This window comes from Lutra lutra, chromosome 2 (genome assembly GCF_902655055.1).
Source record: "Lutra lutra chromosome 2, mLutLut1.2, whole genome shotgun sequence".
Taxonomy (NCBI): domain Eukaryota; kingdom Metazoa; phylum Chordata; class Mammalia; order Carnivora; family Mustelidae; genus Lutra; species Lutra lutra.
Window position 1 is genome coordinate 7,554,846 of NC_062279.1, and position 26,851 is coordinate 7,581,696.

General features: G+C 37.2%; 1 protein-coding gene across 1 annotated transcript in view; it reads right to left on the reverse strand.

Moving 5' to 3' along the window:
- GPM6A (glycoprotein M6A) overlaps positions 1–26,851 on the reverse strand; it is a 342,376-nt gene that overhangs the window by 189,419 nt on the left and 126,106 nt on the right. The window lies entirely within an intron of this gene.

Here is a 26,851-nt window from a genome sequence, read left to right on the forward strand (position 1 = left end):
CCCTTGAAAACTGTCTTCATCTGTAATATTTGAAAATGTCATCACTTTTCCTTCATTTAGTACATAGATATTGGAACCTATGTATAAGCATTTTTCCTCCCCAAAGGAATTCATTGTCTAGTAAGAAAGAGAAGACACAAACATTTATAATAAAACACAAAATCACATCAATACATAAGCACAGATAAGGTATTAAATGGATTCTGAGAAATGAAATACGAGTTGTACTAAAAGATTCCTGGGAAGAGATGCCATATGGTTTAAGTCGGGAGGAACGGGATGCATTTGGATACGTATGGATGAGCAGAATCTGGGAACGAAGTAACGAGCAGTATTCCAGAATGAGGGAACCGCATGAGCAAAATCAGGACCACAGAAGAGAGACTGGATGAGTCTGGAAGGAGCGAAGGAAGTAAATCAATAAAAAGTTAACATCCACCCTCTTGCGCATCTATAAAAAATAAGGGATAAATCTAAGAATGTTATTGAGGGAAAGATCTGAAGAGAGAGACGAAGACTTTATTCAGTGTGAAAGAAGACAGCTGTGAAGGATTTTAATCAGGAGACGAGTGTGATTCTATGCTCTACTTTAGGAATCTTATGCCATAAAAGGGACAAATAGAGACATGGCAATTAGTAAGATGTTTATTACAATACCCTGCATGAGACATAACAAGGAACTAAATCAGAACGGCAAGGGGCTAACCACTAGCATTCAGGAGAGATGATGAACTGGAACATTTTTAGGAATGCAGATTCAAAACATTCAGGAAAACAAACATGAAGATGAGGGCAATGGGTAGGGAGGAGATACAGATGCAAATGATTAAAGACTATCATTAGCATAAACAAAATTAAGAAATGCAAGGAGAGAAACAATTTTGGGATGAGGCAATTTGATTTTTGGATTGCTAGCTTTGATACACTAACAAGCATCCAGGAGGAAGGTGAAGGGGTCTCTGAGTCAGGGAGGAGGTAGGAGCTGGGAGGTGCATGCCTTTTTTTTTTTTTTTTTTTAAGATTTTATTTATTTATTTGACAGAGAGAGAGACAGCAAGAGAGGGAACACAAGCAGGGGGAGTGGGAGAGGGAGAAGCAGGCTTCCTGCCTAACAGGAAGCTGGATGCAGGACTAGATCCCAGGTCCCTGTGAGCAGGACCTGAGCCAAATGGCTGAGCCACCCAGGAGCCCTGGGAGGTGCATGCTTAACAGGGATGACTTTCTGAATTATTCCACCTCACGTGATCTGACGTGGAATCTTCTTGGACACCCAATATCCATTTTTATAATACAAGAAAAAAAATAAATATGTATGTAAAACGAATATGCCTGCTGTGTAGGCACTCTTTCTCTCTGTTATATTTTCCACAATTTTCTTACTAGAAAAGTTCCTTCTAGCTAGCAATGTGCTCCTGTAGCCCACTTCTCCCCTTTCCTGCCCCTTGGTCTTCTGGAGGCTCCAGTCTCCAGCTAAGTATACAAATGTTCTTGCTATGGAATGAGAGGGTAGAGCAGTCAGGCTACACTGAAGAGGGATGGGCCTCTAGTCCTCTATTTGGTATGAAACAAGGACCATGGATTTGGCAGCTTTGGAGTACAGAGGGGAAACATGAAACCCTACTTTCAGACCAAGATTTTGCCAAACCTACAGGTGCAAAAAATGCAAACAAATCCTCATTTGAAAGTCCAGTTTACAAACTGTGGAAATTTCATTCACTTTCAAGTTGTGGTTTGCTTCCAGTTTAATCATGAGTTTAAACAATTTTCTGTTCTGTATGGAGCTATGATCTTCCTCCATTATCTTTTAGCTTTCAGTTAAATCCATTTTACGCAACCAACATGTACCAGAAGGGCCTTAACAAGCCAAAAAAGGGCAGTGGCTGCACAGAGGGTAAAGCTCTATAGGAAAAGGCAGCCTTGGGAAGTTACTGGGTAAAAAAAGATCAGTTAGAGCAGGACTTTAGAATGAGAGACAGAGGAAAGCAGGCTCTCAGGAGATGGTGTTGAATTTCCCATGAGAACTGGAATGGGAGCTCTAACCATCTTATTACGTGTGGAATAAAAGGATGAGACCAGAGAGTAAAATCTATATTCCCAGCATTTGGTATTATTCCTGGGACATAATAGATACTCTATCAGTTTGGAATGAATTGTATAAACGCATGGAAATGTGTGAGAACCTAAAGGAGAAAATATCAAGAAAAAAGATGATGGTTTTAAAAAAAGAAGAAGAAGAAGAAGAAGCTTTTGGAAGACTTATATGGTTAAAAGTCAGTAATAAGAAAAGGGGCCGAAAGAAAAGAGGGATAGTTACAGAGGCAGGCAGACCACCAGGGACGTATGATGGGACCAAGGGCAAACGCAATGGGACCAAATAAAGACGGGTTTTTAAAAATTTACGTGTTCTTTCAGGGCACAGACTCCTTATATTTCTGGCTCTAATTTGCACTGTATTAGAGATGACAGAGAAAAAGTGAAACATCCCCTTATCGCGTCATGTTATATCTTCATTCCAAACCCTTCCAGACCGAAAGCCATTCAAGTTCCCATTAATAATAACTATTTCCATATCCAAATTTGAAAATGTACCTAGACCTGGTTTGTTTGTTTTTTTTAAACTTCAGGCATGGAGTGTCAAAAATCATGTCAGCGCACTAATTACATAACATTTATGTTTCTTTCCTATTTATTTAATATCCTGCTGCCTTTAGCATATTAAAAAAAATAGGCTTAAATTGTTTTCAGAAAAACATGGATGAAAAAAATCTCACTTTAATGGAAATGTGTAAAAACTGATCAAACAAAATAGTTCACATTCTTAAAACATGGCAGAAATCAGAAAAAAGATAAAGCGTTTTTGAAAACAAGACATTGATTATGTAAGATCTAAGCAAGTACCTGATTCAACAGTCAATGAGCATTGGTTTTACCCAAGTGGGCCGTCCAATGATTGGGAACGTCACGTGTCTTCTCAGATCTAACAGCTTCTTTTTTCCAGCCCTCAAATCCTGAGAAAGTCTGGTTACAGAAGACTACAGAGATAATGGAGTGCTACAGTTAATTTGTCTTATTTTTCCCCCAATATTGATTTTAAGGGAAAATTTTCAAGCCACGTTGGTTCACAGAAATCAAAGCACTTTAAGACTAATTTACCACTTCTGTCCTTAATAACTAATACATGTTTATGTGATTACATCAACTCAGCTCCCAAATATTATTGAAGCGCAGCTTTTTTGGCACAATGTCAAAAAGGGTTATTTAATTAAATAAAAAAGCCTGGAGCTAAGTTTACAAGAAAGTATTAACAAAAAGCTTTTCTTTTTTTTCCTTTTTACTTGATCATAACTAAAAAAGAAAAAGAAAAACAAAAACAAAAACAAACTTGAGTTGAAGCTTATCACACTATTACGGAAGTATTAAATAATACTGCAGTACAAACCAGACAATAATTGGGAAATAAAACAAGTTCTTTTTTTTTCCTTAGCTTTGCAAAGCCACAGAAACAATGAGGTCAAGAAATAAGAAAATCAGGAAATCTTCATTGCTCTTTACAAAGAATTAATAAGATTACCAGTGAAGTCATTCTATGCTTTTATGTAAGGAGTTATGTTCTAAAGAGTTTTAAGGGAAAGGACAATACCCAAAAAGTATGAGTTGTGGCAACTTGAGAATTCACATGACTCTCTGAGGTTTTATTTCTAAGCAGTATTTCTGTGTGAAGATATTAGGATATTAGTATCATTCAGTTACCAAAAATAAAAACTTTAAGCCTCCTTATTAGCAAGTTCAAACAATCATTGGAAGCCTAAACACTCTGAACTATTTCATTATCAAGAGTATTTATACAATATATTTTATAACTGGTCCACATTACTTTGAATTGTACATACCCACTCTCCCTTGAAACTAAATGCAAGTTTCTAATTGACTTAAACACACCAGTAAGTTAGAAAACAAAGGGACTCTCACTCACACAAGGAGACACAGGATAAAGGACAGGGAAGGCCTATTTCTGACTTGGTCAGGTTAAGTGAAAATGTTGCTGAGGACCTAATTTTGATTACAAAAGAAGCACATAAGGGCGCCTGGGTGGCTCAGTGGGTTGGGCCTCTGCCTTGGGCTCAGGTCATGATCCCAGGGTCTTGGGATCAAGCCCTGCATCGGGCTCTCTGCTCAGCAGGGAGCCTGCTTCCCCCTCTTTCTCTCTCTCTGCCTGCCTCTCTGCCTACCTGTGATCTCTGCCTGTCAAATAATTTTTTTTTTTAAAATCTCAAAAAAAAAAAAAAAGAAGCACATAGTTTGGAAATACATTCATGCCAGCACAAATTAGCATGAAGATAAGTATATGTTAGACAATCAGTTTCTTAGGGGAAAAAAAAAAGACCAGTCCAAAAAGGAAACAGAAGAGGGAAGAAAGGAAGAAGCATAAGAAGACAGAGTGGAGGTGTGTCACGCAGATATTACAGGAAGCCTCTTGGACATAAAGGTGAGCAGAGCCTAAGTTTCACCAAAAAACTGTTTTTATTAGATCCCAGTGGGAGCTCAGACAAACAAACATCCTAGGAGTCAATAAGAAGAGAATTCTAATGAATGACAGTGTGTGGGTTACTGCTTCTGGCCAAAATAAGTAACTAAAATTGGATTTACCTTCATACCTGAAACAACCCTAGACTGAACAAAATATATGAAACAACGGCTTTCAAGACAGAGATCCCCCAGAGAAAGGCTACAAAAAAGGTGAGCCCTGCAATCACCCAGCTATGACCCTGAAACAATCACCCAACAGTGGTGCACAGAAGGGAAACCAAAATGTCTGCTAACTCCCCAGGCTGAAGAGCAGAGAGACAAAGGCAGAAGCTGCAAAGACAGAGTACCAGAGAGGAGAGGTGAACGGAGGGAAAATCTGGGGATCCACAGAGGGTCTGCCTTGAGTATTCAGCAGGGTACTGATCAACAAACACATGTCAGGAAAACACCAAAGGTCAGGAAAAGACAACCAGAAAGTATTAGAAGGAACAGCACCAGACAATCACACAGACCTCCCACCAGCTACAGTGCAAGGTCTTAACGACTGTCAGGGCACAGGGCAGACTACTGAGAAGAGTTTTGTCTCAGTAAAAAAGACTTTGGACAAGGGTGCCTGGGTGGCTCAGTCGGTTGAGTTACCAGTTGGTCTTGGCTCAGGTCATGATCTCAGGGTCATGAGATCAAGCCCAATGCCAGGCTCCCCGCTCAGCAGGGAATCTGCTTGAGATTCTCTCTCTCTCCCTCTGCTCCTCCACACCCTCATGCTCTCCCTCTCTCTCTCTCTGTAAAATAAATAAATATTAAAAAAAGAAGAAGAAGAAGAAAGAAAGAAAGAAAGACTTTGCACAAAACATTGCAACGCTGTTCTGGTCCCAACTAACAAACCAAAAAAGGAATCCCTGAAAGGATCTAACGGTTTCCAAGTAATTAACTGCACCCCAGAACAGGATTCAAGGATAAACAAAAACAACAAAAAAACTCAACAAAAAGAAATTCAAAATATCTAGCAGGCATCAAAAATTACCTGGCATGGATCCCTACTTTACACTGCTCACAAAAATCAACTCAAAGTGAGGGGCGCCTGGGTGGCTCGGTTAAGCCTCTGCCTTCAGCTCAGGTCATGATCTCAGGGTCCTGGAATCGAGCCCCGCATCAGGCTCTCTGCTCGGTGGAGAGCCTGCTTCCCCCTCTCTCTCTGTCTGCCTCTCTGCCTACTTGTGATCTCTGTCTGTCAAATAAATAAATAAAATCTTTAAAAAAAAAATCAACTCAAAGTGGATCAAAGATTTAAATGTGAGACCTAAGACTATAAAACTCCTAGAAGAAAACACAGGGGACACTGGTCTAGGCAATGATTTCTTGGATAAGTCACCGAAAGCACAAGCAACAAAAAATGAAATAAACAAGTGGGACTACATTAAACTAAAGAGCTTCTACACAGTAAAGGAAATTATCAATAAGTTGAAAAAAAAATCCTACAGAACGGGAGAAAATATTCTCAAGCCATATATTTACTAAGGGGTTAATATCCAAAATATATAAAGAACTCATACAACTCAGTAGCAAAAATATAAGCAATCTAATTAAAAATGGGCAAAGAATCTGAATAGTCCTTCCCCCAAAGATCCACAAATCACCAAGAGATACATAAAAAGATACTCCAACATCACTACTCATCACAGAAATGCAAATCAACACCACAATGAAAAATCACTTTACACTTGTTAAGATGGCAATTATCAAATAGACAAGAGATAACAAATGTTGGCAAGGATGTGGAGAAAAGGGAACCCTTATACACGTTTGGTGGAAATGCAAATTGGTACAGCATTATGGAAAAGAATAAGGCAGTTCCTCAAAAAATTAAAAATTGGGGGCACCTGGGTGGCTCATGGGTTAAAGCCTCTGTCTTTGCCTCGGGTCATGATGGCAGGGTCCTGGGATCGAGCCCCGCATCGGGCTCTCTGCTCCGCAGGGAGCCTGCTTCCTTCTCTCTCTCTCTGCCTGCCTCTCTGCCTACTTGTGATCTCTGTCAAATAAATAAATAAAATGTTAAAAAAAAATTAAAAGGGGCGCCTGGGTGGCTCAGTGGGTTAAGCCGCTGCCTTCGGCTCAGGTCATGATCCCAGGTCCTGGGTTCGAGCCCCACATCGGGCTTTCTGCTCAGCAGGGAGCCTGCTTCCTCCTCTCCCTCTGCCTGCCTCTCTGCTTACTTGTGATTTCTCTCTGTCAAATAAATAAATAAAATCTTTAAAAAAAAAAAATTAAAAATTGAACTATGATATGGTCCTGCCATCCCACACTTGGGTATATATCCAAAGGAACTGAACTCAGTATTTCGAAGGGATATCCATATACCCATGTTCATTGCACCATTATTCACAAGCCAAGATACGATAATAACCTACGTGGCTGCCAGTGGATGAATGGATAAAGATAATGTGGCCTATATACACAATGGAATAGTATATAGCCATGAGAATGGAGAAAATCCTGCCATTTGCAACAACATGGATGATCCTTAAAGGCATCATGCTGTGTGAGATAAGTCAGACCGGGGAAAAACAAATATTTCATGATATCATCTATATGTGGAATCTGAAAAAGCTGAACTTGTAAAATCAAAGAATAAATGGTAGTTAGCAGGGACTGAGGGGTGAGGAAATTGGGGAGATACTGGTTAAGGGTACACACTTACACCAGTAGGATAAATAACTTCTGAAGATCTGATGTATGACATGATTATAGTCAACAATACTGTATTATTAAGAGACTAAATCTTAACTCTTCCCAACACAAAAAAGAAATGATAAGTGTGTGACGTGATAAAGGTATTAGCCAATGCTACTGCAGGAATAACTACATTACAATACATACACTTATGCAAACCAACATGTTGTACACTGTAAACTTGTTATATGTCAATCATATCTCAATTAAAAAAAAATTACTAAGTACTCAAAGAAGCAAGAAAATATGCCCCAAAACAAATAGAAAATTAATTTAACCAGACCCAGAATTAGCAAGCTAAGACACTAAAATGATTATTATAGTTGCATTATAAATATCAAAAATTTAATTTGCATTTGTAAAACTTAAGAACTTTACAACACAAAAAGTGAACCTTAACGTATGCAAATTCTTAAAAAGATTTTCTTTATTTATTTGAGAGAGAGCATAAGCAGGGGAAGCAGTAGGCAGAGGGAAAAGGAGAAAGCAGGAGCCCACTGAGCAGGGAGCCCGATGCGGGACTTGATCCACATAGCCTGGGATCATGACCTGAGGTGAAGACAGACACCTAACCAACTAAGCACCCCTAATATATTCTAAAAATTCATTTTTTAGGACAAAGGTCCCAAGGAAAGAATGCAGACTATAATAAGAGATTCTAACTATATTACAAATGTATAAAACAACCATACTGAAGGGACGGGGATAAGGTGGTTGTTAAAACAACCTTGGAAATGAATGGCATTTGTAAGACTCGAGGCAAAATGAACTGAACATAAGTACTATATTCCAGTTAACACAGTTGTTTTCTACTGGAGGAAAGAATACAATTCTCATACTACTATACAAGTATAGCGGAGCTGAAAAATTAAATAAACGAATGGTTGGGGGGCAAGTCAGGTTTCCCACTATTGCAGTGAAACTTTTAGATCAGAAAGAGGAGGCTAGAATTATCCATAAGGTAGTGCATTAGAATTGGAGATATCAGTAAAAACTCATGTTTACATTTATTTAGATGCGAAAGTTGCATATAGAAATATTTATAAATATGTGCATACATAAAGTTAGTATCCACAGATGTATTTCTTTTCTCCGTCTGCTGAGATGTCCCTGAAGCAACCATGAGCACACATAGCCCCCACATCTTGGTTTTTAATATCATTCACCATTAAATAAAATCAGGAATCTTTGGAGAAATGGCTGATTGTCAGACTGGGTTGGAAAGATACAAGATGAGCTTGGACTACCTTATAGTGCTAGAAAATAAGGAACTGCTCAAAAAACAAAAATATATTGATAAATCTGTTGATAATATAATGTGGTTTCCTGGAACAGGCAAAAAGGACACTAGGTAAAAACGAAGGAAATCAGAATAAAGTATGGACTTTGACTAATACTAATGTATTAGTATTGGTTCATTAATTCTGACAAATATACTACCCTGATGTAGCAGATTATTAATCAAGGAAATGGTGTGCAAACAGTACATGGGAATTCTCTGTACAATCTTTTCAATTTTTCTATATAACTGAAACTTCTCAAAATTAATCTTTAAATCTTAAGGAATATAACTGACTGGTTAACCAGAAATAATAGCAATGTAGTGGGTGATTTATGAATAGGAAAGAAGTAAAATACATCTCAGTACAAAGACTGAGAGGGGAGAATAAAACACAGACTTGCAAGGTTCTTACAGTGTATCTAAAATACAAAATCACTTGAAGACAGACTGTGATAATTTAAAAATATATATTATGAACAATAAGCAAGCACTAATAAAGCTAAGTAAAGATTTGTAGTTAATCAACATGGAAAAGATATAAAACGGATTATAAAAAATACTCAGTCTAAAAGCATGAAGGGATGGGATGCCTGGGTGTCTCAGTCGGTTAAGTGTCCACCTTTGGTTCAGGTCATGATATTGGGGTCCTCGGATGGAGTCCTGCAGCCACTCCTCGCTCACTAGGGGGCCTGCGCCTTCCTGTGCTTGCTGCTCCCCTGCTTGTGCTCGGTCTCTCTCCCCAGTAAATAAATAAATCAAATCTTTAAAAAAAAAAAAAAAAAAAGAAGCAGGAAGGGAAAAAGGAACAAAGACAGAAGAAATAAACAGAAAATAATTAACAAAATAATAGGCTTCAACCTAACCATATCAATAGTCAATGTAAATTATCTAAATATCTAAATATTTGCAGAAAAATACTGAGAAAATGCAACATCCATTCTTGTTTAAAAACTGTGAGTAAAAAGAAACTCTCATCCTGATAAAAGTCATCTACAAAAAAAGTTACATCTAACATCATATTTAATGATGAAAGACTGAAATCTTTCCTTCTATTATCAGAAACAACAAGAATGCTTGCTCTTACCACATTTATTCAAGAATATACTGGAGGTTCTAGACAATGGAATAAGGGAAAGACAAACATATTTTTAACGATTAGAAATTATAATATAAATATCACAACAGCATCAAAAACCATGAAATAATTAGGGGGATAGGACAAAAATGGTCAAAGATCAAATACTAAAGATTAAAAATATTTCTGAGGGAAATTAAAAAAGACAAGTCATTGGAGTAAATACACTTTGTTAATGGATTGCTAAAGGATTTCTACAAATGTTTCATTAAAAAAATATGTGGATGGTAAATAAGCATACAAATAGATGTTGAATGTGATTAGTTGTTAAGGAATTGCACATTAAAACCACAATGAGACATCACCATGCATCTACGCAGTAGCTGAAATTAGGGGGACTGTTAGGAGGACTGACTGGGACACCCAGTGTTGGTGAAGGTATGCAGGAAGTGGTGCTCTCGTGTACTGCAGATAAGAATGTCAAATGCTAAAATAACTTCAGAAAACATTTTGGAATTCCCTAAAAAGTTAAATATACACCAACCATGTGATCTAGCCATTCCACCCTTTGGTATTATCCAAAATAAATGAAGCATATGTCTCTACTAAGACTTCTACAGTAATATTCAAAACAGCCTTATCTGCAGGATTCGAAAAGTGGAAATAATCCAGTGTCCATGAACATGTCAATGAATAAACAAATTTGGCATACCCATACAATGAAATACTACCTGACAATAAAATGGAACGAATTATTGATACACATCGCAAAATACATGGATGAATCTCAAAATAATTATGCTAAGTGGAAGAAACAAAAAAGGGTACATATTGTATGATTCCATTTATCTGAAATTCTAAGAAATGCAAACCAATCTATGGTGATAGAAAGAAAATCAGTGATTGCCTGGAGATGGAGGAAGGGCGCTGAGTGGGACAGGTGGAAAAATTCCAAAGGTTCAGGAGCACCTGGGTGGCTCAGTCAGTTAGGCAGCCAACTCTTTATTTTGGCTCAGGTCATGATCTCAGGGTTGTGAAATCCAGCCCTGCATGGGGCTCTGCAATGGGTATGGAGCCTGCGTAGGATTCCTTCTCTTTCTCTCACTCTGTCCCCCTACCCCGACTCCCCTCTCAAAAAAAAATAAATAAATAAAAAGAATTCCAAAGGGTCATGAAGAAATTTGGAGGAAGGGTTGTACATGTTCATTAACTTCATTGTGGTTATAAGTGTCACGGATGTATAAAATTTGCCAAAACTTAACAAACTGTACATGTTAAATATGGGCAGTTCTTACGTGTCAATTATATGTCAATAAATCAAGAAAAATTTTTTTATAAAATCCAAGGAAAGTTTAGTTAAATTTCAAAATTACAAGGACTAGACCCTCGAAGCTTGGGATTTAACTATACACCTGTAACATTTAAGGGAAAGAGAACACAAAGTAAAAGTAATTTAATCTTCCCAATTAATACAAACAAATTAAGGAACACGAGACCAAATGTATATTATTCATTTGCAGTTAAGTATAATTTGTTCTATGAAATTCACTCCCAATAGCTCTCTCACTCTCTGTCTCTCTGTCTCTGTCCTCCTGTCTCTCTCTGTCCATACCCTTCTGTGAACACCACACAGGCTGTATAGCAGTAATCAGAAAGGCGGATCTCCTACAGAAAGAGTATCTCATGGAACCCACAGAAATAGCCTTTAGAAAAGATTTTCTCCCCAGCCCTCTCTCTCTGGACACATATGTCCTCATTAGATTCCAGATACAAAGACTGAGACCAGAATCCAGATGGAGTGGTCTGGAATTATCTGGGAAAACATCCTATATCACAAAGCATCAAGCTGCTAGGAGCTTGATGCCCAGAAACAGAAACAGTCATGATGTGGTTCCATGAATTTAAAACAACTGAGTAATATCTTCAACTCTAATATAAAAGATACTATGAGTAATATATTTCACACACATATATATGTATATGTATTAAGTTTTTATTTAAATTCCAGTTAACATACAATGTAGTATTACTTTCAGATGTACAATATTTCTAAATAATACAGGATCAAAGATGTTTCAAGAGGAATTTTAAAATATTTTGACATCCATTATGGAAAACAGTGTGGAGTTTCCTCAAGACGTTAAAAATAGAGCTACCCTATGACCCAGCAACTGCACTACTGGGTATTTACCCAGAAGATACAGATGTCATGAAAAGAAGAGGCACATGTACCCCAATGTTCATAGCAGCAGTGTCCACAATTGCCAAACTGTGGAAGGAGCTGAGATGCCCTTCAGCAGACGAATGGATAAAGAAGATGTGATTCATATACACAATGGAATATTACTCAGCCATCAGAAAGGATGAATACCCAACTTTTGTATCAACATGGATGAAACTGGAGATGATTATGTTAAGTGAAGTAAGTCAAGCAGGGAAAGACAATTATCATATGTTTTCACTCATATGTGGAACATAAGGAATAGCACAGAGGACCATACGGGAAGGGAGGGAATTCTGAAGGGGGAGAAATCAGAGAGGCAGATGAACCATGAGAAACTCTGGACCCCGGAAACCCTATGAGGGTTTGGGAGGGGAGGGTTTGGGGGAGGGGGTAACAAGGTGATGGGTATTAAGGAGGACACAGATTGCATGGAGCACTGGGCATTATCCATAACTAAAGAATCACCAAACACTACATCAAAAACTAACAATGTACTATACAGTGGTTATCTGAACATAATAAAAAAAAAAACACAGAAACAAAAATAAAACAAAATATTTTTACACAAATGGAAATGAAAATACAATTTATGAAGTCTGTAGGATGTGGTGAAAGCAGAATTGGAAGGGAAAATTTGTAACCTTCCCTTCATATACTGGTAAAGAATAAAGATCTGAAACAAACAATGTAAGCTCCTGCCTAAGGAATGCAAAAGAAAAAGACGAAATTAAGCCCTAAAGCAAGAAGAAGAAAGGAGATAAAAAGCAATCATAGCAGAAATTAATGAAATTATGTATATGCAATTTTCAATTAGTTGAGTGAAACTATATATGTGTATATAGTTTCACTTCATATTCTATGCCATTTATATGCTTTAAATATTTATAGGATATTACACAGGCACCAGAATGTTTTCTGCTATATATGCTCTCCCTTAATTATCCACATTTTTCAGCTTTAAAAAAAGTTGTGTATTTTCTTTCCATACTTAATATACTCCAGATATCTGTTATCTAAGAAATTTGATGACATTAAAACAAATTTCCCGGGGAGCCTGGGTGGCTCAGTGGGTTAAAGCCTCTGCCTTCAGCTCAGGTCAGGATCCCGGGGTGCCTGGGATCGAGCCTGCATCCGGCTCTCTGCTCAGCAGGGACCCTGCTTCCTCCTCTCTCTCTGCCTACTTGTGATCTCTGTCAAATAAACAAATAAAATCTTTGAAAAAAAAAAAAACAAAAAACAAACAAAAAAAAAACCCCAAAACCAAATTTCCCTAAAACTGCAAATACGCACTTTTCCACTAAGAGGTAAGTTGAAGCTCCATGAAACAAAACAGGGGGAGGGCTCAGTTACTCTCATTCCAGTCTACCAGCTCATATAGAATCAAAATTGTGATTTAATGCTTCAGTTTGGGAGACAAGGGAGGAGCAGTAGTGTATATTCTAATGTTTTCCCTCCTATGACCATGACATCCTTCAAATCACATACACTTCTAAAATTTAAACAAAATATTATTTTTCCTCCAAGTTTTTATTTAAACTCCAGTTAGTCAACAAATAGTGCAATATTAGCTTCAGGTATAGGATTTAGTGATTTATCACTTAACACACAACACTCAGTGGAAAGATCATAATTCCTAAAGAGTCACAATCATCACATAAATTTTTCATGTTTTGATAGTCTATGACATTTCCCAAATTTGAATCAATTATTATTTCTAATTCTCACCATGAGCACAAGTCATAAATTTTTAAAAAATCAACATTAGGGGCACCTGGGTGGCTCAGTCGGTTAAGTGTCTGGCTCTTGGTTTTTGACTCGGGTCATAATCTCGGGGGGGCCTGAAATCAAGCCCCGCATTGGGCTCCGGGCTCAGTGCAGACTCGACTCTGCTTGTTCCTCTCCTTCCCTCTCTGTTCCCCACCCCTTCACTGGTCCCGAGAAATACAACAACTTTATTCATTAATTTACATAATCTTAAAAGAATTTAGATCCATGTAGGTACAGATAAAATAAATCTAATAGCATGCACATACAGAATAGGAATATAATGCAATATTGCAAGGCTACATTTTCCTTAAGATAAGGATATTTCAAGTTTACCCTTTATGAAGAAATTAAAACCAAAAACATATTAGAACTTGCTTTAAAAAGAGCAAAAAAAAATTTAAATAAAAGATTAAAATATAAAGTACATGCATGTATAAAAATTATGTGGATATACACACACACATATATATCCATCCAAATATATATAAATTATATAAAAATTATAAAATTATATATTTTATATATTATAATATACAAATATAATATTAATTTATATAATTAAATTATATATTACATTAATATGAATCAATATCATACTGATTATTAAAATATGAATTAAGTTAATATATTTTAATTATTATATATTATTATATAACATATAGTATATATACACAAACATATATACCCATCCATATATATATGGATATATATCCCTACCTCTATTCCTCTAATTCTTATCTATGTAATCCAGAACAGTGAGTTCAATAATTTTAGTTCAAACTAAAAAAAAAAAAGTTAAAACACTCTGAATCAGGTATCACCAACTACATGAAGATTTGTACATCCATCAGACAGCCAGAGCTGCTCTTAAAGACCCTTCTATTTTTCACTATCCCTAATATCAGTTTGAATTTGTTTTCCAAATTTACAAGCCATGATATCTGGTATGGAACAGAAAGAGAATGAATAACTTGACTGAACAATAAGTAATATGAAAGGAACACATCAAACATTTTCCTTCCAAAAATAGAAAACCTAAAAAAAAAGAAAAAGAAAACCTATTTTTTTTAGAAAACATGACTTTTACTGATACAAATAACCACACGTTTATTCTTCCAGATGTAGTTTATAATGACGGTTCTGTCAATCTAAGAAGGCCATTTGTAGTTGAAATAAGTATATAGATTAATGCAAGGCAGAACTGACAAGTTGACATTTTTAAATCTTCCCATCCCAAGCACAGTTTGTGTTTAAGTCTTATTTATGACTTCAATAGATTTATTTTTGGCTGAGCTGTAAACTCTTTAAAATTTCCCTAATATATATATAGGTGAGCTTGCAGTTGCCAAGAGTAAATAAAGTTCAGTGAATTTTCACAAACTGAACACACCCACAAACAGTACCTAGAGGTTTGCCATGGTGCTCGAAGGCCTCCTAACACCCTGCAGTCACTACCTTAGACAAGGGCTATCTTTCCTGACAGCTAAAGAAATAAATTAATTTTGTCTGCATTTGAACCTATAGTGACGGAATCACACAATACATACTCACTGAGTATGTCTGGGTTGGTTCAGCATTATGTTGGTGGGATTCATCCCTGGTGAGGACTGTTTACTCCCGACGCTTCCTAGTGGCCGCATCGTGCTAGTACAGCACGGTTTGTGAATCCAAATCACTGTGGTAAAGACCAATGTGCTTTCTGGTGTTTGATGATGAAAACTGTCCTGTTTGAACCTTCCTGTTCAACTCATTTAGTAAACAACGCACACGTGGAGCGCTTTTTGGAGCTCTTTGGAGCTTTTTGGCGCTCTTTGGAGCGCCGGCAAACTTTGGCTTTACTGAGCCATCTGTACTCCCACCAGTATTAAGGGAGCATTCTACTCAGAACACTGATTTTTCTCCCTTTTCCTTTTTCTGGGAGGGAGGATGATTTTCATTTAAGCATTTCTGGCAGGTAGCCTCAGGAATTATACATTCAAAAACACATTTTTACTAGGCATTTTAAAGTTCTGGTTCTTACTGTTACTGGGGTCCTATCAGCTTCAAATTTTCTAAAGTGGTTGTACCAATTAAACTTCTACCAGGAGGAAAGAAGTTGTGAGCATTTCAGCTTCTCCAAATATGCTGTCTGTTGGCTTGTTTTGCTTTTGCTTTGTCTCCTCTGGCTCACACTCTCTCCCTCTGTCCCCTAACCCCCTCAGACCTGTCTCTCTCTCTTACCTCTCTACCCCTTCATCTATCTTTCTGTCTCTTACCTCTCAATCCCAATCCCTCCCTTTCTTTTTTCTATTTTACCTATCCTTGTGATTGTATTGTGTAAACATTTTTTTTAAAAGATTTTATTTGTTTGAGAGAGAGAGGGGAGAGCAGGAGCTGGGGAGAGGCAGAGGGAGAGGGACAAACAGACTCCCTGCTGAGCACAGAGCCCCACTTGGGGTTTGATCACAGGACCCCAGGATCATGACCTGAGCTGAAATTAGATGCTTAATTGACTGAGGCACCCAGGGGCCCCTGAAGACATTTTTAACAGCTATATTCAGGACTAACTGGAATACTATAAATGACTCAGAGTATACCTCTTTATGAGTTTTCCAACGCACACACAGATGTTAAACCATCACCACAATACAGATAAAGAGCATTTCCATCATCCCCCAGTTTCCTCATGCCTCTTTGTGACCCAGAGTGCCTCCTTCCCACCCCAGAAAACCACAGGTCTGCTCTCTGACACTGTTTAGTTTGCATTTTCCAGAATTTTCTATAAATGAAATTATACAGTACATATCCCCCTTTCCTGACTATTTTCAATTAGCATAATTATTTTGAAATTCATCCATGACACTGCACATATTAAGAGTTCATTCCCTGCTATAGGTGACTATATTATATTCTGTGGCTACACCATAATTTGTTAATTCACTCATTTGTTGATGGGCTTTTGAGCTTTTTCAGTTAGGGGCTACAACAACAACAACAACAACTATGAACATCTGTGTATAAGTCTTTGCTTAGAAATATGCTTTCATATTTTTCTTGGATAAATATCCAGGAGTGAGATTGCTGGTTCACATGGTAAATGTGTGTTTAATTTCATAAGAAGCCACCAAATTATTTTCCAAAATTGTACCATTTTATATTCCCAGCAGCAGTGTATAAAATTTCTACTTGTTCAAATCATTGCCAACACTTGGCATGGCTGGACTTTGTCAATGTTGCCATTCCAGTGGGTGTGTGATGCTATCCCAGTGTAGTTTCAATTTGTATTTCTCTAATGCAGTGAAGTTGAACACTGTCTCATGGGTCTATTTTTCATTCATGTATCTTCTTGATATTTCCTTCTCAAATCTTTTGCAAATTTTTTAAAATAGGATTGCCTTTCTTCTTATTGCCGAGTTGTAAGGATTCCTTTAATAACCTGGATAAAATTTATAATCAGATACAGTCACGTACTTCTTTTCCTGTGGCTGTTAATTTCACTATTTAAAATCTCTTGTAAAGCAAACAGTTATAATTGTGATTAAATCCAGTTTTACCATATTTTGTTCTACAGTTTGTGTTTTTTTGTGTACCATTCAGGTAATCTTTGGCCAATTCAAGATTTTCTCCTGTTTTCTTCTTGGAGCAAGTCTTAATGTTTCCTCCATTTTTTTTCAGTGAACAAATTCTCTTCCTCAAATATCAAATAGCAATGCTTCATGAAAGCTTTCTCATGGGGGCGGGGGAAGAAAAGTTATCCTAATCCTTTCAATTCAGGTTCTCTGACTATTTTGTTAACAATGAACATTCAACTATCTGATTTTCTTCTGTCCCTTTATTCACTTTTCCAATAAAATTTTATGAGGCACCTGCTATGTGACAGACACTGTGCTCAACACTGAGGATAGAAAGAAAAAAATAAAGTGTATGAGATTTTTATCCATGCAACTAAAACTTGTTGTTAATTTGTGTTCTAACCACAAAATTCTCCTTGATTCTGTAGAATCAATCTACAGAAGTCCTGCTGTCACTGTCTGATTCTTCTTTCCTTCTCACTTCTCCTTGATTCCAATTCCAATTTTTTTCATGATGAAAACTTGCCCTTTCGGCAGATTTTCTCTCCTTTCTTCTGTCCCCAGTGATTAAGAGCTCCAGCTTCCACAATCAGGCAGCTCACATCTGAAGCAGTCTCTACCACCTTGGATCCTTGACAAGCACCTGGATCTTCCAAAGTTGCCATCTCTTCATCTATAAAGGGGTGACTAAAAGGATGTTTATTCTAGGTAAGCCTGGGTGGCCCAGTCAATTAAGTGTCTGCCTTGGGCTCAGGTCATGACCCTAGTGTCCTGGGATCAAGTCCCACTTTGTACTTCCTGCTCAGCAGGGAGTCTGCTTCTCCCTCTCCCTGCTGCTCCCCCTGCTTGTGCTCTCTCTCTCCTTCTCTCTCTCTGACAAACAAATAAAGTCTTTAAAAAAAAAAAAAAAGTGTGGGACTTGTGGCCTTCAGCACACCTCTGTACACCTCTGCAATGTCCCTGGTCCTTACTCCGCATCATAATTGTCCCCCGTGTCCTCTGGTCTCCACCTGCCCCTCACTATGCCAATGCAGACTTACACACTTCTCCTCTATTTCCAGGCACTTCCTCAAACTGCCTCAAGAGGTTCCTTGATTTAGCTCTTTCTCTCAGAGGCATCGGCCATCTTAGTTTTTCTTTAAAAGCATTAAAATATTCTCAAAAAGCAGGTTTGTGAACTGCCATGCAAATTACAGTATATAAAACTGAGGCAAAGAGAAAGACTAAAATACTTCTAAAATTCATATAATGGAACGCTCTCTATCTGGTTTTCTTCAAGAATAGAAGAGGCATTATAAATTTCTTCTAACATAGTGAATATAATATGGATTAACATTCTTTAAAGTTGTCTTAATATTTGGAGTATAGAGTAAAAGTCCTTCAACTCCATCTCAGAAACTTAAGAGTTAATAAGTATAAACAATGCCAAAAGTTATGTGACAAAAGGTGCAAAAAAGTTAATGCATTGAAGCAATAAATTAACATGTAGACAGATGGTATAACCTTCCTGTGAAAATAAGATTCTAAAATTTACACTTCTGTGAAACCCAAATGTGATCATCAGAGTTCTCTCTAACAAGTCTTATTAGAATTGATTAAATTATATCCCTCTGGGCTTAGAAATAATGCCAATTAACCCTCATAGAGGATTTTATTTTTTTTTTTTTTTTTTTTTTTTTTATAAAGATTTTTGTGTATGTTTATATTTTTTTTTTTTTAAAGATTTTATTTATTTATTTGACAGACAGAGATCACAACTAGGCAGAGAGGCAGGCAGAGAGAGAGAGGGAAGCAGGCTCCCTGCTGAGCAGAGAGCCCAATGTGGGACTCGATCCCAGGACCCCGAGATCATGACCTGAGCCAAAGGCAGCGGCTTAACCCACTGAGCCACCCAGGTGCCCCCTCATAGAGGATTTTAAAAAATGACATTGGTTACTGGACAAATAGATACCTACTGATTTTATTTAAGGCATTCTGGGGAAGAGGAAAAATAAAATATTAAGGTATATTCCAAACATTTTTGTTTTTCAGTGTCTGTGCATTTCTGTGTGTATATTTCAGCTATTTCGACTGAATAGACACATAGACATATATAGAAACATGTTAATTTTCAGATGAATAATGAAGAAAAATGAGTGAACATCAGAAGTTCTTTCTCTTTAAACAATTTACCTAGTACTCATAAACAAGGCAACACATTAAGATATCCATTTATTAAATCAATTACTCCATCATTTGTAATTTTGTCTACTGAAAATTTATCCACAAGTCTGCAAAGAAAATTGCCCAGTAAAGAAAACAACAAAATATTCACCATAAACATCTTGTATGAGATACTATTATAATTAAGAGTGTAGTCACAGCGGCGCCTGGGTGGCTCAGTGGGTTAAAGCCTCTGCCTTCAGCTCGGGTCATGATCCCAAAGTCCTGGGATCGAGCCCCGCATTGGGCTCTCTGCTCACCGGGGAGCCTGCTTTCTCCTCTCTCTCTCTGCCTGCCTCTCTGCCTACTTGTGATCTTTGTCTGTCAAATAAATAAATAAAATCTTAAAAAAAAAAAAAGATTGTAGTCACATTTTCAGCTAAATGGGTGGCTGTTTATACTTAAAAATATATATAATCACAACCTTATTTGCTATTCAGTTACATTATTATAATTTCCACATAAATAATAAAACATATTCTAATGACACTAATGAAAAAGTATATTCCTTAAAAATGACCAAATTGTGGGTGCCTGCATGGCTCAGTCATTTAAGCGTCTGCTTCTGGCTTAGGTCATGGTCTTGGGGTCCCAGAATCGATCAAGTCCCTCATCAGGCCCTCTGCTCAGCAGGGAGTCTGTTTCTCCCTTTACCCTGCCCCTGCGCCCCCATTCATGCTCTCATGCTCCCCCCCCTCAAATAAATAAATAAAATCTCTTAAAAAATATGACCAAACTGCAAAGCAATTAATTGTACTGAATCAAGATATGAAGGATCAACTCTGTTTATTCTCATAGATGACTAATAATTATCAATGAATTAATTTTACTTTTCCAAAAGAAGCACTTAATTTTCATTAACAATTTTGTTCTTCCTTACACCATACACAAAAAAAACCTCAAAATGGATTAAAGACTTAAATGTCAACCATAAAACTCCAAAAAGAAAATATACACAGTAATCTCTTTGACATCAGCTTTAGCAACATTTGACATCAGCTTTAGCAACATTTTTCTAGATCTATCTCTTGGGACAAGGGAAACAAAAGCAAAATTAAACTACTGGGGCTACACCAAAATAAAAAGTTTTTGCATTGCGAAAGAAATGATCAACAAAAGATAACCTACTGAATGAGAGAAGATATTCACAAATTTTATATATATATATATATACACACATATGTGTATATGTATATAAATATATATATATATCTCCCAAAATATATAAAGAAATTATACAACTCAGCAACAATAAAACAAATAATCTGATTTAAAAAATGGGCTGAGGACCTGAATAAACATTTTTCAAAGAAAACATACAGTTGGCCAACAGACACAAAAGATTATCAACATGACTCATCATCAAGGAAATGCTAATCAAAACCATTAAGAGATATCACCTTATACCTGTTAGAATGGTTGGAATTAAAAAAAAAGAGAGAGAGAAAAAGTAACAAGGGTTGGTAAGGATAGGAGAAAAAGGAACCCTTGTGTTATGTTGGTGAGAATATAAATGATGCAGCTATTGTGGAAACAGTATGGAGGTTCCTCAAAAAGGTAAAAACAGAAATATCATATGATCCATTAGTTCCACTTCTGGGTATTTACCCAAAGAAAACAACACTAATCCAAAAAGATACATGCTCCCCTATATTTGTTGCAGCATTTTTTATAATAGCCAAGGCATAAAAGGAACCCAAGGATCCATCAATAGATGGATGGATGAAGAAAAAGTGGTATATATCTATACAATAGATATATTAGCCATAAAAAAGAGGTGATCTGGCCATTTCAACAACATGGATGAACCTAGAGGGTATTATGCTAAGTGAAACAAGTCAGAGAGAGAAAGACAAATACCATATAATTTCATTTACATGTGCAATATTAAAAAAAAAATAAAACAACAAATGAACGAACAAACAAAACTGAAACAGACCCAGAAACACAGAGAACAAAGTGACAGTTGCCAGAGGGGAGGTAGTGGGGAATCGGCAAAATGGGTAAAGGGGAATGAGAAGTACAGCTCCCAGTTGTGGAACAGGTAAGTCACAGAGATGAAAGGTACAACAGAGGGAACTGAGTCAATGATACTATAACAGTTCTGGGCAGTGACTGACGGTAGCTACACTGGCACCAAGCACAGCATGCTGAAGAGAGGTGTCCAGTCACTATACTGCATGCCTGAAAGTAAGGTAACACTGTGTCAACTACATTTCAAAAGCATAAATAAGGGGCGCCTGGGTGGCTCAGTGGGTTAAAGCCTCTGCCTTTGGCTCAGGTCATGATCTCAGGGTCCTGGGATGAAGCCCCGCATCAGGCTCTCTGCTCAGCGAGAGCCTGCTTCCCTCTCACTCTCTGCCTACCTGTGATCTCTGTCTGTCAAATGAATAAATAAAATCTTTTTTTTTTAAAGCATAAATAAGTAAAATTATGTGCATACCATTCTCATGAAATTGTAGAGACCATCAAATAAACCAAGGAATGAGAAAGCACCAGCAAGATGTATGTTCTACATAAGAAGCTTAATAAATAAACCTTCATTTAATCTAAATCTAATGTTTAAAAATTTTGTTCTTTCACTATTTCCTATATACTTTAAAATGAATCCTTAATTTTTAAAAGTGGTCAAAAAATGTGACATTATCTCTCTTAAGTCTCCATTCTATGACAGACTCTTATTATGGAAACAGATCTAAATATTCGTAATTCAAAAAGCTCAAACATTCGTGCTTACAATCATAAAACGTTGAGGGTGCCCTAAGTTACACTTAATTACCTAACATTTGTTTCTACTATATTTCATTTTCCTACAGACCTTTATTTAGTTGTCTATTTTCCATTGTATTAACTTACCTCATTAATTTAACAGTTATTTACTGAGCATGTGTCATATAGTAAAAATGTAATGAAAGAGTCCCATAAAGAACAGATTATGGTTTATGGAAAACTGGAAGAAAATACATGAAAAGCTGGTCTAAAATGTTAAAAAAAGAAAAAGGTATCTTTTATAGAAGAGGCATAATGAAACACAAAGGAGAATGTAGCACCACATTCCTTACAGAAGTGCAAATCGAAGCAATGCCTTTCCATTAGCTGCAGGTCAGTAAAGATTGTGGAATAAAGAAACAGTGATGACAAGTCTGAGGACGTATCATTGATCAACACCCACATATAATTTGTTAGAGAAACAAAATGTTCCAGGAGAAAGCCAGAAAACAAGAGGCTGGAGGCATTTTAAAAATAGAATGTAATAGTATGAAGCCAAAGAAAAAAGATTTTTCAATAGAAGACATGTGGTCAACATTTTTCAGAGACCTCAGTGAGGGTGAGGAAGCATAAAAGACCTTCGGCCTTAGGACAGAGCTCCGCTGACTTGAGAAAACAGTTTTAGAGCTGGGATGTGGGGGGGAGAAAGGAACAGATACTGAAGGAGTAAAACAAATGGGTGTGACCCACACTTGTGAAACTTTGAGAAACTGGGAGATTTGATGTTACTTAAGAACAATGAAATGTCAATGGCAAGCTTTTTTAAAAACAATTTGGAAATGAGAAGGTGACTATCTTAAAAGTCCGAAAGAGACAGTGATGATGAGATTAAATATGGGAAAGGAGGTAGATTTGATAACAGAAATTACCAGAAAAGGTAAATCTTTTTCTATGCTGAAAAAATATGGGATCCTTGTTTTGAAATAAATGAGAAATGGGAGGAGGAAATTTATACAGCTCCCTTCAAATGGCATTAATCTTTCCAATTAATCCAGGTGATGGCCATCTGCACAGAATGAGAAGAATAGTATGCAGGATTACTGAACAATTGTGTGTGCTTTTTTTCTTTCCACACTGTATCCTTTCTACTTGGAATCTTAAGAGCATTTGGATTTCCTTTTGTGGAATTACCCATGCCCCAGTATTTGTGGTTTGCTACAACATGAAACCCAGGTGCCTGCCTCCAATCACAAAAGCTGAGGTGGGTAGGTCTTGCTTCTCACTACCCCATAGAGCCAAGAAGCAGACACGTGTCCTTTGCTTAGCCAGAGGATTTACTCCTGGGACTTTGAACCTTGATGCAAGACTAGAGAAAGGGTGGAAAATACACACTTCCCAGCAGCTGTACCCTGATATGTTCCTGCCAAATAATCATTCCCTTAGCTCCTGCTTTCTGGCTTCCCCAGCTGTCTTGGTCTTGTCCTCTACAAGGCTGTTTCTCCAGACTTCCTGCACTCCTGTGAGCTTTGAGATCAAGCCAGTAAATTTCATTTTGCTTAAGTTGTCCATAAGTAGTTTTACTTCTTGTGACAACAGCCTCCTGCCACCCCACCCCCACATAACTGGCAGAGTTGAAGACTGAAGGAGGACAGAACATTCGTAATTGTGATCATGGGATAATTAAGAGAGTCAACTAGAGGTGAAAGAGAGTCACAGTAGCACCAAAAACCAAGTTAAAATTCAAAGACATAAAGTTACAGTTTCACAGTGGCCAAATGTAATGATCTGCCTGATAACTATTTTCCGCAATCAGGTGATACATTTCAAAAGACAGACAGTCGAGATGCCCATTACTGGTAAAGATACTGTATGTGTATTGCCTCCCTAAAGACACTACTGAAATACCCAGACACTGCAAAATGATTTATAACACATCCATTTTTTCTAAGCTCAGCAACGTATAGAAAAGCAGTAGATGGTGACTCAAGATTATTCCAAGGTCCCGGGACACAGAAGTATCGCTTTGGTTCTCAAGGGCAGACTCTACAGAGAATCTTCTATTTTTAGAGCCATGACTTCCCACTGCTAGACTAGCCCTTGATGTCTTGTAATGATAAAGCAAGCAATTAAAAAACCTACAAGCAAGTGCAAAAAAGGGAATATGAGGTCTAACAGCAAGTGCTGGTTTTATTTCTAATTGCTTGCTTGACTGGCGAAGTCAGATACCTTTTTGTCTTTTTTTTTTTTTTTTCATCTGTAGATTGAGAAGATTAGACAAAATTTTCACTCAGCTCAAAGCTTCCGGAACCTGTGCTGTGATTTCTCTATGCAGTTTGATTCCCATATGGTACACAAATCTAAAAATAATATTACTGTGGGAAGACACCTAGGAGGAGTGTCGTGACAGTGCCGTGAGTTTCAGATGAGCAGTTTCATGAAGTAGTTCCGACTAGATCACCAGCACGCTGATTTTCTTACCAGGATGAGCTATAGGAGTAATAATATGACTCATGCCATGGGTGAAGTCATGCTTAAAATTCATTAAATAGATTAGATGTGAAGTATTAAGGAAGTTTTAAAAACTAAAATTACACTTTGCATTTTACTAACATATACTGTACTTTATGTCCTCAATTTCTGGGAGAAAACATGCCACTCTATTTTCGGTTTTTACTTCTGGTTGTGGAGGAGATACATTTCTCTGTGAAAGCTGTCTCTTGAATACCATGGTAACCACATCTTCGCAGTTAAGTCTGTCCCATCGGATGCGCAATTTAAGACATTTGCAAATGCCACTGAGGATCACACTAAACAGACCGGAAAGGCTACGCTTCAACATGAAAATGGGAACACTGCTGAGTGTTAGTCAAAATAAAATGCCAAGAATGGGGAAGAGGGATGGGATCCAACCCATACAACAACTTTTGCCGCTGCTCTGAACAATCCAGGAGTTCTTTCTTTCTTTTCCTCCCAGTAAGTGCTTGCTCCTCACATTCTTCTCTGGTTATCTGCACTGGGCCTGAAGCCCAGGGTGTGAAGAGACAGGGGCTAGGAAGCGTAAGAGTCCAGTTAAGGGGTAGGAGAAGTTAACGGAGATGGGTGACACCATCCTGATGGGATTCTGCACAAGCAGAATGTGTTTCAAGGTCCAGTTCTGTAGGTTCTAGAAGCATTACTAGAAGGGATAGACCTCGATGATTCCCAGCCAACAAGGAAATGATGTCCAGTAGGAAATCCAGCAGCAAGTGGCATCTGTCCTGAGGTGAATGCAGCTAACAGAGTCATCTGTGGGTCCCTGAGGGGCACAGCCTACTCTGTCTCCTCTGAGGAACAGTTTTTTTGTTTTTTTTTCTGCTTCAGCCACAGGAGGGGGTGGGCAGTAAATCAGTCATTTTGATGTGGCAATCAAATAAGTGACACTAGATATAGCAGGCTGGCAATCTGGTGTTCTATCCTCTTACAACAAAAAGAACAGTTGAGTACCTTTATATAGAAACAACAAAAGAGTTGGGGGGAATGGCTATTTTCCTCTGCTAAATATCATGGGTAAGAAATTGAACTAATTTTTGGTAAATAATTTTTGGTTAAAAAAGGATACTACTTATTATTGAATGTTTAAGAAAATCATCAAAATAATAATGATAGTGATCATAATAATGAATAATACTGAAAAATATTTTCCTAAACACCCACTATGTCAACCAACAATCAACATATGATTTGTAGTCAAAGTGTTTTAAAAAAATAATTTGGGGAAAAGTTGATTAAAATAGTTTACATCTTGGGATGCCTGGGTGGCACAATGGGTTGAGCCTCTGCCTTTGACTCATGTCACGATCTCAGGGTCCTGGGATAGAGCCCCGCATCGGGCTCTATGCTCAGCAAGGAGCCTGCTTTGCCCTCTCTCTCTGCCCGCCTCTCTGCCTACTTGTGATCTCTCTCTCTCTGTTAAATAAATAAAATCTTTAAAATAAATAAATAAATAAATAATAGTTTGCATCTAACCTTTTAGATTAGTAGTTTCTTATAAGTTTATCTATCTGTAGTTTACAATTATCATTTTAATCAATTAAAATTGGAAACTCTATGTCTCATTTCCTCTACTTCCAGGGATATAAGGCAAGAAAGGATATTATTTTCCATTTTGCCTGAGGTAGGGTGCTTCTTTAATAAAACCTGTTATTATTATTTTTTAGTGACATAATTTTCCTTTAATATTTTCCATGAGGTCTGCTATGTACTTATCAAAATATTTAAAGGTAACTGACACAGCTAGTAATTTAATGCATGAGTGAGTACTGAAAATATTTTGTGCTCCTGGATGGCTAATAAAACTGTCAGTAAAGAATGATAAATATTCAATATTAATTTTGAATTTATAGAATACCTTTTCATATTAAATACAAATGAAAAGCTCATCTTTTTTTCATATTATTTATCTTTAGATTTCTGACAAATATTTAAAATTCTTCTTTTACAAAGCTAAGAAGATTGCCAGAGAGACCCAGCCTACCACCTTTATAGACATTGAAATTTTTAAGTTTCTCTTTCTCCTTTTCATCCTCTTTAAAATGCCTTAAGTTTTCCTCCTTCAAGGGGCGCCTGGGTGGCTCAGTGGGTTAAGCCTCTGCCTTTGGCTCAGGTCATGATCTCAGGGTCCTGGGATCGAGCCCCACATTGGGCTCTCTGCACAGCGGGGAGCCTGCTTCCTCCTCTCTCTCTCTGCCTGCCTCTCTGCCTACTTGTGATCTCTCTCTCTCTGTTGAATAAATAAATAAAATCTT